The sequence below is a fragment of the Lynx rufus genome, unplaced genomic scaffold, assembly GCF_022079265.1.
Source record: "Lynx rufus isolate CCGP_SWC_20201006 ecotype Redwood Valley unplaced genomic scaffold, mLynRuf1.p SCAF_5, whole genome shotgun sequence".
Lineage (NCBI taxonomy): Eukaryota > Metazoa > Chordata > Mammalia > Carnivora > Felidae > Lynx > Lynx rufus.
Window position 1 is genome coordinate 12,314,075 of NW_025814867.1, and position 15,035 is coordinate 12,329,109.

At 41.2% G+C, this 15,035-nt stretch overlaps 1 protein-coding gene across 2 annotated transcripts in view; it reads right to left on the reverse strand.

Moving 5' to 3' along the window:
• Positions 1-15,035, reverse strand: part of TGFBR2 (transforming growth factor beta receptor 2) — an 89,380-nt gene that overhangs the window by 20,407 nt on the left and 53,938 nt on the right. The gene's annotated exons all lie outside the window — the stretch shown is intronic.

Consider the following 15,035-nt stretch of genomic DNA (forward strand, 5'->3'; position numbering starts at 1 on the left):
TAAATAGCTATGACTTTGGTTACTGGCTTCACATCTGCCTTTCTCTACTTCCCCCACCCTCAGCGGACTGAGAACTCCATGCCGGCAGGGGCTGTGTCTTTCTCCGGCACTATTGTAAACAGTGCCTAGCCCACGTCAGGTCCTCGGCAAGTGCTCACTACACGGACAAAGCATTTACTGAGGGTTAACTAAGCCCAAGGCTGAGCAGGAGGCTTCGGTAATATAGAAAGAATGACCTTTGTTCTTTTCTAAACAAAGAATGTCTTTGTTCTTTTCTAAACTCTAGCTTGTCCTGTTCTGACCGACACCCAGGCCACCCTTAAACATAGGTGGTGGGGAGAGGAATCGATGCAAAGGGTCTTTTTGGAAGGCAGGTACCTTATACCCACCCAACATCCCTCTTTTGAACGTGCATGTGATGTGCAGTTTCCTAGAATAGGAATTCTTACTAGCAACAGTGGAAATAGTCTTTTAAAAAAAAAATTAATGTTTATTTTGAGAGAGAAAGAGAGAGCAGGGAAAGGGCAGAGAGGGAGGGAGAGAGAAGACCCCAAGCAGACTGGTGCTGTCATTGCAGAGCCCGATGCGGGGCTCAAACTCACGAACTGTGAGATCACGACCTGAGCCAAAATCGAGAGTTGGACCCAGGCGCCCCACAACAGTGGAAATATTACTACAAAGCTGAGAAGAGTAAAAAGAAAGGCAGCCATTTTTCTAGCTTGGACCACTGAAGCATGCCTGGGGATTGATGGAGGGGAGTCCTTAGCACCAGCTATCTGACCACATACAATGTCTTGTATGTCAAACTCTGGGTCATGTGCTAGCCTGGCCTGGCTCTGGGAAGAAGAGCATAGATGGAAACAGTCAGTGGCAGAAGACAGAGAAAGGCAGTCATGGTTCAGCGAGACCTTTGTGTCAGCTTGTCTCCACTGGACGAGAATGCCAGAATTCTACTGGTTTTATACGTCGTTCATTTCCCCTCAAAGGTACCTGTGAAGAAGCAGTCCTCATGATCAGAGACTAGATTCACTCATTGAACACAGCACTGTTGGATGCCACTGTGGGCATGGCATTGCCCTCAAAGAGGTTATAACCCAGGAGAGGATTAGGGTACGTGTACAAATGCATAGAGATAATGCAGCAAGCAGGGATGGGGCTAAATGTGGAGAAACAGGGAACCGCAGTGGGACGGGGCTAAATGTGTGCTACAGTCTATGTGTTGGCAGAATATAGAAAAGCTTGGAGAAACAGGGAACCGCAGTGGCAAGGACTACCTCTGAACTGGTCAACGAAAAATGGGAAAAAGTGAGTGGTGACCAGAAGAAATGTTCTGTTAAAAAGTAAGAATATATGATTTGAGGAAGAGTAGTTTTCCCAAACCAATAGCTCCACACAAGGAAACAGAAAGAAAAAAGGTTGGGTAGGTGACACGGAACTGGAGAGCACGTCAGAGAGAGTACATATCGTTGTTCAAATGGCAGTTTTCACCTACTATAGGCCTTTGATGAGAATACAGTGATGAGAATACAGTCCAGGTACGAGGGAGAGAACCATCACCTTTCAAAGAGAATCCGTCACCTAAATCATGTCTGGTATCGTCAGTCAACAACGCTCAGTGAGAAAGGAGGCTTGTAGCAAGCCAGTTTGGAGTGGTTAGGTTTCACATGATGTACCGCTGAGTCTTGAGGTCAGTTCTGAGTGGGAACACCAACTTCAACTGCCTGTATGTTCTAGATGAAAACCTCAGATCTTAAGGAGATGCCACAAAACGCTGGAAGACAAACCCCACACATCTGAATTTCAGCCACCAAGAGGGGGAAAAAAAAAGTCACTCTTTTGGGGGAAAAGTCTCTTGGTGCATTTAAAACAAAATTTTTTTTTTAACATTTATTTATTTTTGAGACAGTGCAACAGAGTGCAAGCAGCGGAGGGGCAGACAGAGGGAGACAGAGAATCCGAAGTGGGCTCCAGGCTCCGAGCTGTCAGCCCAGAGTCCGACGCGGGGCTCGAACTCATGAACCATGAGATCATGACCTGAGCTGAAGTTGGCGCTTAACCGAGCGAGCCACTCAGGCGCCCCTAGTGCATTTTTAAAAAAAGAATAGGAAAAGGGAAACAATATGGCAATTGACTCTTGCAAACCCAAATTCTTGCTCACACTGGAAGGCATGAATAGGACAAAGGACAGGTGAGACACCGTAAGTGACAGTGGCACAAGGCAGTGGCAGAGAGGGCTGGAACTGCAAACGAAGAGAGTTCCTGTGGAGTACAGGCTGTCCCCATCTTTCAACAAAGTATGAGCCTGGAGAGCAAGGTTAAGGAGGGGGGGCAGATGAAGGAATAGAGCAGAAGACAACATTCCCTCCTGGTAACTCTGCCTCTATTATCTGAAGTATCCCATGAATGTGTCTGCTTCAAGCACCCACTTGTCTGTAACTACACGATGCCGTATGATCATAGATCGGTTTGATCCCTGCATTGCTGGTTTCCCCCAAGAGAAAGTAAGCTCTTTATGGGTAAATCTATGTATCGATCGTCATCCTTATACCCAGTGCCAGGCTGAGGAAGGGGCACTTACACTACTCAGCAAGTGTTCGCTATAGAAGCTGGATGGATGATAACTTATACAGGACAACAGCCCTCACACGTTTTCCGTTCTGCAGCAGGGGCTGGCAAACCACAGCCCAAGGCTTGTTTTTGTACAGCCCTGTGGGCTACAAACATTTGTTGCTTTATTTGTTTGTGAAAGAGTTGCTTAGAAAAAGAGACTAACAAGTACATGCAGCGGAGATGATATCTGGCCCAGAAAGCCTAAAATACTTCCTACCTCGCTCTATATAGAGCTCTAAGTTTGCAGGCCATCTTGTGTGGGTGTTTTTTTTGTTTTTTTTTGTTTTTTTTTTTTTTAACAACCTGTAACAATTGGCAGAATTTGGGGAGAGTTCACTTTGGTCCAAGGTGAATATATTCTGTTTCACATATGGGGCAGCAATACAATTATAAAATATATAAATATAAATTAATATATAAATTATAAAATATATGATTATACATATAAATATATTAAAAATATAAAATTTTTAGAATATTTTAGAAAATATTTTAAAATATTTTATTTTATTGAATATTTTAGACAATATTTTAAAATATTTTATTAAATACTTTATTAAAATATTTTAAAATATTTTAGAAAATGTAAAATATTACAAAAACAATTTTTTTAAATGTTTATTGTAGGAGAGAGATAGAGAGCAAGTGGGCACGAGCAGGGGAGGAGCAGAGAGAGAGGGAGACACAGAATCTGAAGCAGGTTCCAGGCTCTGAAATGTCAGCACACAGCCCAATGCAGGGCTCATGAACAGAGAGATCATGACCTGAGCTGAAGTCGGCGCTTAACTGACTGAGCCACTTTTTATAAAATATAAAAATATAAATACTGCATATTTACTTGGCTGTGTCTTCAATTCATCAAAGGGTGCAAAACATTCAAATGAACTGTTTATTTATTGCTGATGATTTTTTAGAATTCCTGGCCATAATCTTCCTTGCTAATTTCTATTCTTTTCCAGGCTAAGGGAAACACAAAAACAGAAATCCCCTGAAATTTATGTGTGAAGAAGATTCTAGAAATCCCCAACCGCGCCCCCCCCCCCGCCCCCCAGTTCAGTGTCAGAAACCAAAAGTTTTACTTTCCCCTCAAATTTCCTGTGATTTCTTTTTGAAAACCTACATGTAAAAATTTGATGGGGCGGGAATTACTGAATAACATCTGTCAATCTTGAAACTTCAAAGAGGTGGTGGAAAACCCTAACAATAGCAAACAGCGTTAAAAGGGAGCTCTGGGATGTGGTTTTATCTAAATAGGAGCCACCCACACCCTCTCGGTATTAACCCTTGGGCTGCTACAAAAGCAGATTCAGGTATAGGCACAAGCTGGCATTTCCTTTACTCAGAGACTACCAGGAGATGGTATTTCTTTTCACCAACCCTCAATTACACAAGAACTAAGATACTGAATACTTAGTATGAGCCTGGCTATGTGCTAACTTTTATTTATATATATATATAATGTATGTACATAATATATATGTATATATATAATAAAAATATATAATATAAAATATATTACATATATAATATATTATATATAATATATATATTATATATAAATTTTTTTAATGTTTATTTTTTGAGAGACAGAGCATGAATGGGGGAGGTGGAGAAAGAGAGACACAGAATCTGAAGCAGGCTCCAGGCTCTGAGCTCTTCAGCACAGAGCCCAACGCGGGGCTCGAACCCACGAACCATGAGACCATGACCTGAGCCGAAGTCGGACGCTCAACCAACTGAGCTACCCAGGCGCCCCAATTTTATATCATATTTTTTTAATCTACAGAAAAACCCTAGGAGGTAGATATTACTATTATTATAAGCCCCATTATACAGATAGGGAAGCTAAGGGTTATATGGATTAAATGATTTCCCAAGATCATAAATTGAGGCAGCAGCAAAGCTACTATGTGAAACGAACGGTCTGATTGGAGCCCTGCCATGTTGTCTGTACACTTCACATTGGTGAAAGCCAATGAAGAATGAATTTATAAAACCCCTTAGCTTGATAAACTGGTTGCCTTCAATGGGCACTAGGCGATTTTAGAAACATCTATTAAGTGATATTGGCAGTTCTTAGATAACACATCCCAAACGGCATGTTCTAGGTGTGCAGATGATTCTCTTTGGTTTTTAACTAAGAACCACAGTTGAGTAGTGTCCCCATGAATATGTGTCTTTTCCCTGCCTGGGAAGAAAAGTCTTACATGAGGGAGAACCTAAAATCTCTTTTGTCAGTCTACCCCAGGGCCTTTGACAACATAGGACGCTCAAGATGTAACTGCCGAACCACTGGAATTTCTACATAATAAATTGTTGCCTGGATGTCAGGTAACTAGTGCCCAAGACCTGACAATCACATTACGCTCCCTTGTCACGTACCATCCAGTTAGACACAGGTGTTCTCTACTTCTTAAACGTTCCTGTTAAGTCACTGGCTTTTTACACAAGATCTACACTAGTACCTGTTTATGCTAACTGAAAGAAATCCAGAGAGTATTCTGACTTCTATGAAAGAAGGCAAAAAGAGAAAACAGCATCCAGTGTTTGGCAGTGAGCTGTTGTAGAGGAGGCACCCCCCCCAACCCCCACCCCAGCAGCGAGACCAGCCCTGCCAAGCCCCTTCCCTGGGAACCACACTCAGCAGCTCAGCATCAGGCCGCCATAGCTTCGAACTCTGTGAACATCTGTGCTTTATCTCAATTTATTTTGTGCATCTGTTAGCAAGATGTGTCCCACAGTATCAGAAAAGCCTAAAAAGTGATTATTTGGGGGAATGTGGGAATGCTCAAAAATGTTTCCAAATAAATTAATGGTAATCGCTTCTTTGCTTTACGTCATTTTGGCTTACGAAAGGTTTCACTGGAATGCTCTGCTTTTGGGTGGTGGAGGAAACCATATACTTCTGGGAGGGGAGGAGTACAAATAAGAGAATTTCTTTAAGATTCATAAAAAATAAGTCTCTACACTCTAATAGAAAAGTTATCAGCCTGGGCTCCATGGATAGAATTCAGTAGATCTGCGAATTTAAATGGGCAGAAATCACATCTTTTTATTTTCTCCAACTATTGGCTAAAGTAACATTTCCTACAAGTAGCTGTAGCTATGACTTTGTTACCAACAGAAACCACAGGTATTTTCATGCCATGTTGCATTTATCACAAGATGTCTTTGTATATCATTTATACTCATCACTTAATATACTTCAGTGTCTTAGATCTGATGCTAGATCTTGTTAAAGCATTATTACAGAAGCACATATTACTGTATCACAAATGTAGTTTTTAAAACATTTGATAATTATATTTCAATATCATTAATTTTCCTGGGAATCCTGCATATTATATTTTATGCATTTAAAAACATCCTTTTGAGAAGGGGTCCACTGGGTTCACCGGACTTCCAGGAAGTCTATGGACTTTTGTCCATGGCACATGCACAAAAAAAGCGAGGAGCCCATGGCAGAGGGAAGTCACTGGAGCGCCAGTATCTGCCAGGATTTCCTAGAGCAGTGATTCTGAGATTGGGCTGTTTCTCCAGGAAGTTACTAAGGGAGGAAGCTGGTGCCAGTGATAGATCCTAACTCTGAATTCCATCAGAGCTGCTGTCTCCCTTGCCCCGCATGAAGGGAGGTCTGCAATGGGTAATGGTGGGAAGCCCTCCATTGAAATCCCAACAATAATAAAGAAAATGATCATAAAATGTGCTTTATTGGACTAGGCACTGAGCAATTCACTTTATAAGCACCATTTCACTTTATTTCTCCAACAACCAAGTCAGGTTCCCTTAATAGCCCTGTTTTACAGACGAGGTTATTGAGCCTCGGTTGGTTCTACAACATTCTTTTAGCTTACCTAGAAAACCAAGTAAAAGTTGTCCCTAGTATCAAGTTTCCTGCCAATTTTCTCTGGCACAGCCAAAGCTGAAGTATAGTTATTAACGAGACACGTTTTTTGCTCACCATCATCACGCTCACAGCCAGACACAAAGATAAGGAGACAAGTCAAGTTTGTTGAGTGAATGAATGAATGTATCTGATGAATCAACCTGATGAGGAATATTTCTGCAAAGCTGACTGCCTCTTCTCCAGAGGCCAAATTCCATGAGTGAGCCAGACCTGACTCTGCTCACATACAGTCTCCCTGTAATTTGTGCATGGCATGTGGGCACTGTTAGCTTGAGTACCTGGAATGTGGTGTGAAAGAAGGAGCACTAGATTAGAGATCAGGAGACTGAGATTATATTCCTGTATCTGTCATTAATCACCCATGACATCCGAAGCAAGTCATTTCACCTCACAAGGACTCAGTTTCCTAGGAAAGCTATGGTTCTTGGTTCCCACTTGAGGAAAAAAGAAATGCCTCATCAATAGAAGGCTTCCAACAGAAGACATCTTGGCTTCTTGGCAAAATGGCCAATTCTAGGTCCGGGACTGGAAATGATAAGTTTGGAATATTTTGTCATACCACATAACGAGGAGGTGATCAAAGACTACTCAGGTCATGACCAAAGGACCCAGAAGCCATCATGAAGAGACTCTCTGACCAAGACAGGATAATGAAGATCGTTTCAACTTATGATATAAGAATGATTGACAAATAAATTTATCAACTTCTGAGGGCAACAGGATGTCAACTCATTATACTGAAAACTAGAACATGAAGAGAAACATCAAGCATGCATCTTGCCATTTCCATCAGACCACAGCACTGGATAACCAAAGAGTTGAATAAAGCATCTCCTTGTTAAATTATTCTAGCGAATAAGTGCAAATGAGTTGGAAGAAACAGATTATCCTTTTTTTTAACCCTTTATGAATTAAATGGATCTAGGCAACAAGCACCCACGCCAACCAATGTAACAAAATCAGAGATGGCCGGACATCATCACCCCTGATAGAGGAGAATAACTGTACCTATAGACTTGCCAAAGAGATCTAAGTGGGGTCTGATGAAACCTCCAGATCCAGCTGCCAATTTTCAAACAATACAGCGAATCGAGAAATGCCGTGGATTGCACCATGAATGCCACCAGCAAAATCCGGACTGTAAAATAGTACAGGTCAACGTGGTTCTTCAATAGATACGATGTAGGGGAAAAAGGAACTGGGGAGAGCAGATTTAAAAAAAAGAACCTGTAGGTATATCAAATTACCAAAATAATAGTAATAATAAGAAGAAGAATAGGTAGGACTATGCTAGTGTTTGCCAGATGCAAATGTGGATGATAAAGCTATTTAAGAAAACGCAAGTAAGTGATAATTATAGAAGAAAAATAGCGGTTACTTTGGAGGGAAGGAGGGATCTATGATTGAGTTGAAGAACACATAGAACTTGTAGGATATCTGGCAAAATTATTCATTTTCGGCCTGGGCAGGGGTTATAAGAATGTTAGCCCCATTTGCTAAGCAGGACATTTGTTTTATGTGCTTTTCTGTGTTTGTATTTTATTTTATTTTGCAAGATTCTTTCTCTTTTCAAAAGAGAGAAATCAGAAGAATAATTGTGGACGCCACACCTTGCTCCTGGGCTAAGTAAATTATTTTGGATGCTATTAGGGGAAAAGAAAAGGGAAGATAAAATTCTTATTTTTTTTTTTGAGCACTTACTACGTGCCAAAAATTTCAGATACATAATCTCATTTGATATTCAGAACACCCCTTCAAGTATTCACCCCATCTTAGGGGTGAAGAAATTAAATTCCTTGTCCAAATATACCATAATATATTTATCCATTCTACCACTATTGGTCCTTTTGAGCTATGACCGATGTTGCCAGAAACATTCTTGTAATGTGGAGGGAGAGAGGGAAGGGAGGAAGGAAGGGAACTTGAGAGTTATGATGAATCAGTCAAGGGCAAATAGGGGGGCTGTTTCTCTCAACTCTGAGTGACCCTAAAGCCTTTGTTCTTTCCATGCCACCAAACTGTCTCCCTAGAAATGAACCCAGAGGTCTCTTTAATAATTCTGAAAATTTCCAACCAAATGTGCCCCACATACAGAGCCCAGACTTAGTTGCAAATAAGGAACCATTTGCAAATGTCAGAGCCTTGATGATAAATATTTTTTAAAGACAAATGTCAAAGATAAATGTTAGTATGCCATAAAAAAAATACAAACTGGCAGAAAACCTCAAGGGGAAATTTCATGGTATACATTCCTTTGGAGTGATTTAAAAGTAAACAAGTTGCCTAGTAACACACACACACACACACACACACGCACACACACCAATGAAAACAGGTTGTCCCAGCCTCTTTCAAGTCCTTTGTTATGCCCCAATCGAACACTGGTTACTAAAAGGAACTTAAAAGTAAACTTCTATAATTCACAGTTTCAAAAGAAAAATCAAACCGTAACAGGGACAATAAATAAGACTAATATAGTAAAAAAGCCACAGGTGGGTCAGTTAATGTGTCTTGAGAAAAGCCAAATCACCATAGATGAATTTGAGAGATGGGCTCCTATTTTAATATTTGAAGTAGTTTTGGCAATTCCTCCACTTAATGAGGGAGTTTCAGGCACAACTTTACCAAGAAACTAATTTATCCAAGCAATACAAAGGGACAAGGATGATTGTTCCACACACTCCTTGCTGCGTGGGCTTACGAATGAACACCACAGGACAACCCTGAGATTCTTGAAGCTGGTGGTAGCAGTCTAACCGCTAAGCTTTCACATGCCAATACTGTCTAAAGCAACAGGATATACATGCAACTGGCCCAGATCCAAAGAAGGAAACTGCTAGAGAGAGAGAGGCCTGTGGGGGGAGGGAGAACTTCCTGTCTTAAGTCATTCTGTTCACTATAATGGTGACAAGCCCAGCACTCGTTTACTAAGCTTCTACTTAATGCCAAACACTATGTTTTATACCACAAATTATGTTGAATCCTGCAGCCACACAGCTAGTTATGTAGTATTTATTTCCATTTCGCAGAAGTGGGAACTGGGAAAATGTACAGGAAGTGAGCTGGGATCAAAGCAGAGGAGCTCTGATGGCAGGTAGTGGTGCACATGGAGGGGTGGGCTTCCCGAAGAGGGATGCTCCTGGCAGCTCTGGGGACCTTCAGCCAACACAGGGTTCAACACAGAGAAGAGGGCACGAGCTCTAGGAAGAGCCTAGAAAGAGGATGATGTTAGAGAACCGAAGGAAAGAATAGTGAACATAACGATTGAAATCGTGAAGCAGGAATAAAGACACAAGGGGCAGGGATCAACAACACCAAAAATTGGTTGTGGATACTGACTAATACAGTACGCAAGCCTCTGTGCAGCTGTTAAGGCAATAAGGCAAAGGCACAGAGGGGGTGTAATTACAAGCACAGCAAAGATTCAAAGGATCATGAGACCTTTTTGCTAATAAATTTAAACACTTAGACAACAATGGTCATAAGTCCTGAAAATAATATATGTGTAATTTACCAAAACCGACCCAAGAAAAACTATGAGACTTGGATAATCTCATAAATATTAAAGAAACTGAATGAGTAATTCAAAATTTTCCTAATTTCTGAATTTTTTTCTCTCTCTTCTTTTGTAGCCTTTCACTATCAAATTAGCTTCTTGGTATTAACATGTCTGAATACACATCTCAGAATTCGATTTTTCCAGAACTGTCAACCCCCTCCCCACCCCAAACTTTCCTACAACAAAAACACCAGTAGAATCCTTACAGAAATGTTTGGTTTGAATCTAATCCATCTCAAGGAAATGAAACACTATCTCTAAGAGACAGATGCACCCCAGTGTTTATTGCAACATTATGTGCATTATTTAATGTTCCAAGATGTGGAAACAACCGAAGTGTCCATCAGTGGATGAATTTATAAAGAAAACACGATATATCTATATAAATATATAAATACACACTCAGTAGGATACTATTAAGCCATAAAAAGAAGGACGTCTTGCCATTTATGGCAACATGGATGGCCCCTAAGTGCATTGTGCTCGGTGAAAGAAGTCTGACAGAGAACAACTAGTACTTTATCGTTTCAGTTACATGTGGAATCAAAGAAACAAAACAAAACTAAACCCATAGATGCAGAGAACACGCTGGTGGTTGCCAGAAGTGGGAGGTATGAGGTAGGACAAATGAGCGAAGGTGGTCAAGAGGTACAAAGTTGCAGTTATAAATTATGTCGGGAGGATAAAATGTACACCCTAGCGATAAAATGTACACCCTAGCGACTCTAGTTACAAATACTGCACTGCATATTTGAAAGTTGCTAACAGAGTAAATCTTAAAGTTCTCATCACAAGAAAAATATGCTTGTAACCACGTGCCGCCATGAGGAATGTTAACTAGACTTACTGTCATGATCACTTTGCAATATATACATACAATGAATCATTATGTTGTACACCTGAAACTAATATAATGTCAAGTGTCAATTATATCTCGATCAGCAAAGAGAATCTCATTAAGCAGGAACCATCAGACAAATCCAGAATAAAATAAACGGGCCGGCCTGTCCCAAGTCAATGTCGTGAAAAACAAGAAACAGGTGGATGAGGTAAAACAACTACATACAATGTGTGGTCCTTGCCTGGATCCGGAATTTAAGCAACAGCAGCAACACCACAGCTTTGGGGAAACTTGAATATTGACTACGATATACCCATACGCACGCGCACACAGGCACACAGAAACGAGGAAGTAGTAAAATGTTAACACAGGGTAAATACTGAGGAAGGGACAGGGCATACAAGTGTACATTATGCCATCCTTTCAACTTTTCTACAAGTTTAAATTTTGTTTAAATAAGAGGTGGGGGAAGGGTGCCTGGGTGACCCTGTCAGTTAAGCGTCTGACTTTGGCTCAGGTCATGATCTCACGGTTTGTGAGTTCAAAGCCCGCATCGGGCTGTCTGGTGTCAGGACAGAGCCCGTTTCAGATCCTCTGTCTCCCTCTCTGTCTGCCTCTCTCTCTCTCAAAAATAAATAAAACATTTAAAAAAAAAAAAGGAAAAATATGAAGTAGGGGAAAAAAGTAACTGAAAATATTTGAGCAATAGTGTTCCCCCCCTCCCAAAGCCCTAAACTCATACCAGTCCCAGCTGAACCAAACTTGTGAGGAACAAACCCATTCAATATCACACAAACGCTTGCAGAGAACAGAAAAGATTGTACCATGGTTCAATTCATTCCATGAAAATAGAACAACCAAAAGCAAACAAGGAGAGTATGAGAAAAGAGAATTACAGAACAATCTCACTCACGTACTGTGATTTAAACAAATAATTCTAACTAAACAGCAAGCCAAACCCATTAAAGGATATAAAAAGATAAGAGGGGCACCTGGGTGGCTAAGACAACTGAGCATCTGATTCTTGGTGTTGGTTCAGGTCATGATCCCAAGGTCATGGATCGAGTCCCACGTTGGGCTACGTAAGCTGCTTAAGATTCTCCCTCTCTCTCCCTCTGCCCCTCTCCCCTGCTTGGGCTTGCTCTCTCTCTCTCTCAACTGAAATAAAAATAAATAGAAAGATAAGACAGCAGGACCAGGTTACAGGAGAGCATGTTTTAGCACGAGAAACAAACAAAACCACCTACTGTCATTTACCACATTAATCAATTACAGCAGAAAAACTACATGATCAATTCAGTGGACACAGAGGAACTATATGATGACGCTGAACACCTTGATAAGGAAAACATACCAATGGTCTTCAGCAAACTTGATTCTAACGGGGAAATGGTAGATGCATTTCTTTTAAAAACAGGAACAGGATGCCAACCACAGCTCTCTCTACTGAACATGAACTGGAGATCTGAACCAGCACAGTGAAACAAAATGGAGGAATCTGTGTTACAAGATAAAGAATTTTTATAAATCTACAGGCTCATCTAGCTCAGTCCTTTACACCTGGGCTCAGTGATGCTTGGTGTCCAGGTGTCCCTAGCTAGTTCAATCTGCTCTACAACCAGACGCACGGACATGTGGCTTCTTTTCTCATGAAATAACATACACGCAAACAATGATGTAGGTATTGGGAAGGACAAGTGGTTCATGGTATGAAAAGGACTCTTTCTTCCAGTCAAGAAACTATTATTTCCAAACAGACCCACACAAAGTACATTTTGTTGAAACAGCTTATTTGGGGATTGTAACCCAGAATCACCTTTGCCACGCCCTTTGCTGCCTGGGATTTAAGGTCCCTTTTCTTCCCTTAAACTATTTAGCAGTATCTCCTACAGCAGCCACCACATGTAAAATCCTGAAGTCCCTGATGCTTTGGGAAGGGGAGTTCTCTGGAGTGTTCCAGGATGAAGCGGTGGACTAGTATCTTTCATGCTACTTTACCTTCTAGACACCACACTGACCTGGGATCCAGTGTCCTGACTTTTTGATGCACACTGAAAAGCTGACTTTGTTTGCAATCTGCAGGGGGTGTGTGGGGTGGGGTGGAAACTAGCTCTAGATTCAAACTAGTAACACTTCACCAGGCAACAGAAAGCTCCCAAAACAAAGTAGATCCCGAGCCTGAAAAATTTACATGAAAAGCAGCATAACTGGGTTTTTAAAAACTCTGGAACCTGATTTTATGGCCAGCTTTGTTTCTTTCTGCCTCCTCACCTGCAGAATGAAGACAACCCAGAAATAACCCCACTAGGTTCTTTATAAGACTCACAAGAGATTTCTGGCACTCTCATAAGTATCTGTCAAGCTCTTTAAGTTAGGTAAAAAAAAAAAAAATCGATAAATGTTTGTATTATTTTGTGATAAACTCTAACAAAAAAATAATAGTTCTCATTAGTAACATATTTCATAGGTTTCCAACCAGAAAAAAAAATCCCCATCTGGTAAAGAAGCATTAAAATTTCACTAGGTTCGTGGTTTGACTGCAGTTTTGCCTGGCTTCTTTTTGTATCATGTCCTATGATAATGCTGCTTTTAGAGAACCCATTTCCCCCATGACTATCTGAGCTGTAAGATTCTCTTTCTTGAGAAAGTGAAGCAATATACCCTTGTCAGAAATAAGTTTAAGAGAGCATATGCTGACGAGTTTGAAGTGCAACAGCAAAAAGAAGGTGGAAGGCTTATTTAGGGAAGTCGGAAGACAGTCTGGCTGTACTGGGAAAACGGAGGCATGCGCGTTTTGGTTTGGATGTTGTCCTCCCAGGGACATAACTCGGGTGAACCACATGTCTAATGAAGTTGGACCCGGTCACAATAAAGAAAAGGATGAAAGTGAACCAAAAATACGGATGTCTCCTCTTCATTCACTGAATACGTTTCGTGCATGTTCATTCAGTATGCAAGGGAAGCATTACTGAACCACGGCACTCTCCAGGCACAGACACGCCAGGGTCCCCAGAGAACAAGATAAGGGACTGCATAAGAAGCAAAACAGATTTCATCTCTTTATTCGTTACATTGCATATCCGTACAGCCTTCCTCTGTTCTTGCCCCATCACATACACCAAGCCACCATATTTTATACACACACACACACACACACACACACACACACTTCCTAATTGAGGAGTTCTAATATCTTACCAGCATTTTCTGTATCAAAAAAAAAAATCTGGTGGCATGATACAGAAAGACTCTCTTGGCTCTCTGCTGCTCAAAGGGTGTTCCCAGTTGTACACCTGAAACTAACATAACACTGTATGTCAACCATACTCAAATAAAACAACGACGACAACAAAGTGTGTCCCCCAGACTAGCAGCCAGGGCAGGCATCACCTGGGGACGTATCTGAAATGCAGAATCTCAGGCCTGTCCTAGATTCCTGAATCGGAACCTGCATCTTACAAAGTTCCCTCCTGCTTCATTTACACAGTAGACTTTGAGAAGCGGGGCTTCAGCAAACATGGAATAAGTTCCTTGGTCCTCTGCCACAGAGAGGTTTCCCTCTCCCATAGCAAATTCGTAAAGGACCTGTTTGCAAAGCCCTCGTAGAACTGTACTCAGTGCTAGCCAGTGAAAAAAGGGTCTCTGAGAATTTACTAGTGAAATCAGCTGCTGCAGGAGATACGATTCTTCGTTCCTTGTCTCAGTAAAAAGCAAACAACTACATTCAGGCAAACAAAAAGAAATCATTCTAATTAAACAAAAGAAGGACAGTGAGCTCACTGGGCACAGACGATTGAATTTAACTTCTAGAATATTGACAGGACTGTTCGACATTCTGGACAGACTCTGAGGATAATTCTTCCTAAAATAATGGAAGATGTCTTCCCTCCAGGCCTCGTGGTTGTTTTATTCCAATTACACAGATTTCAAAACTAAGCCATTCCCTAGCCCTTGCACCCCTTCTGTGGTCTCCCTTACATTGTTTCCTTCCACCTCTCTCCCCAACAAAAGGGCCTTATTGGTAGTCTAGTTGGGTAGGACCACCTCTTCTGGAATATTCTCGAGAGGCAGAGATAAAACCTCTAGTCAAAATGTTACAACAGAGAGACCCCACTCCT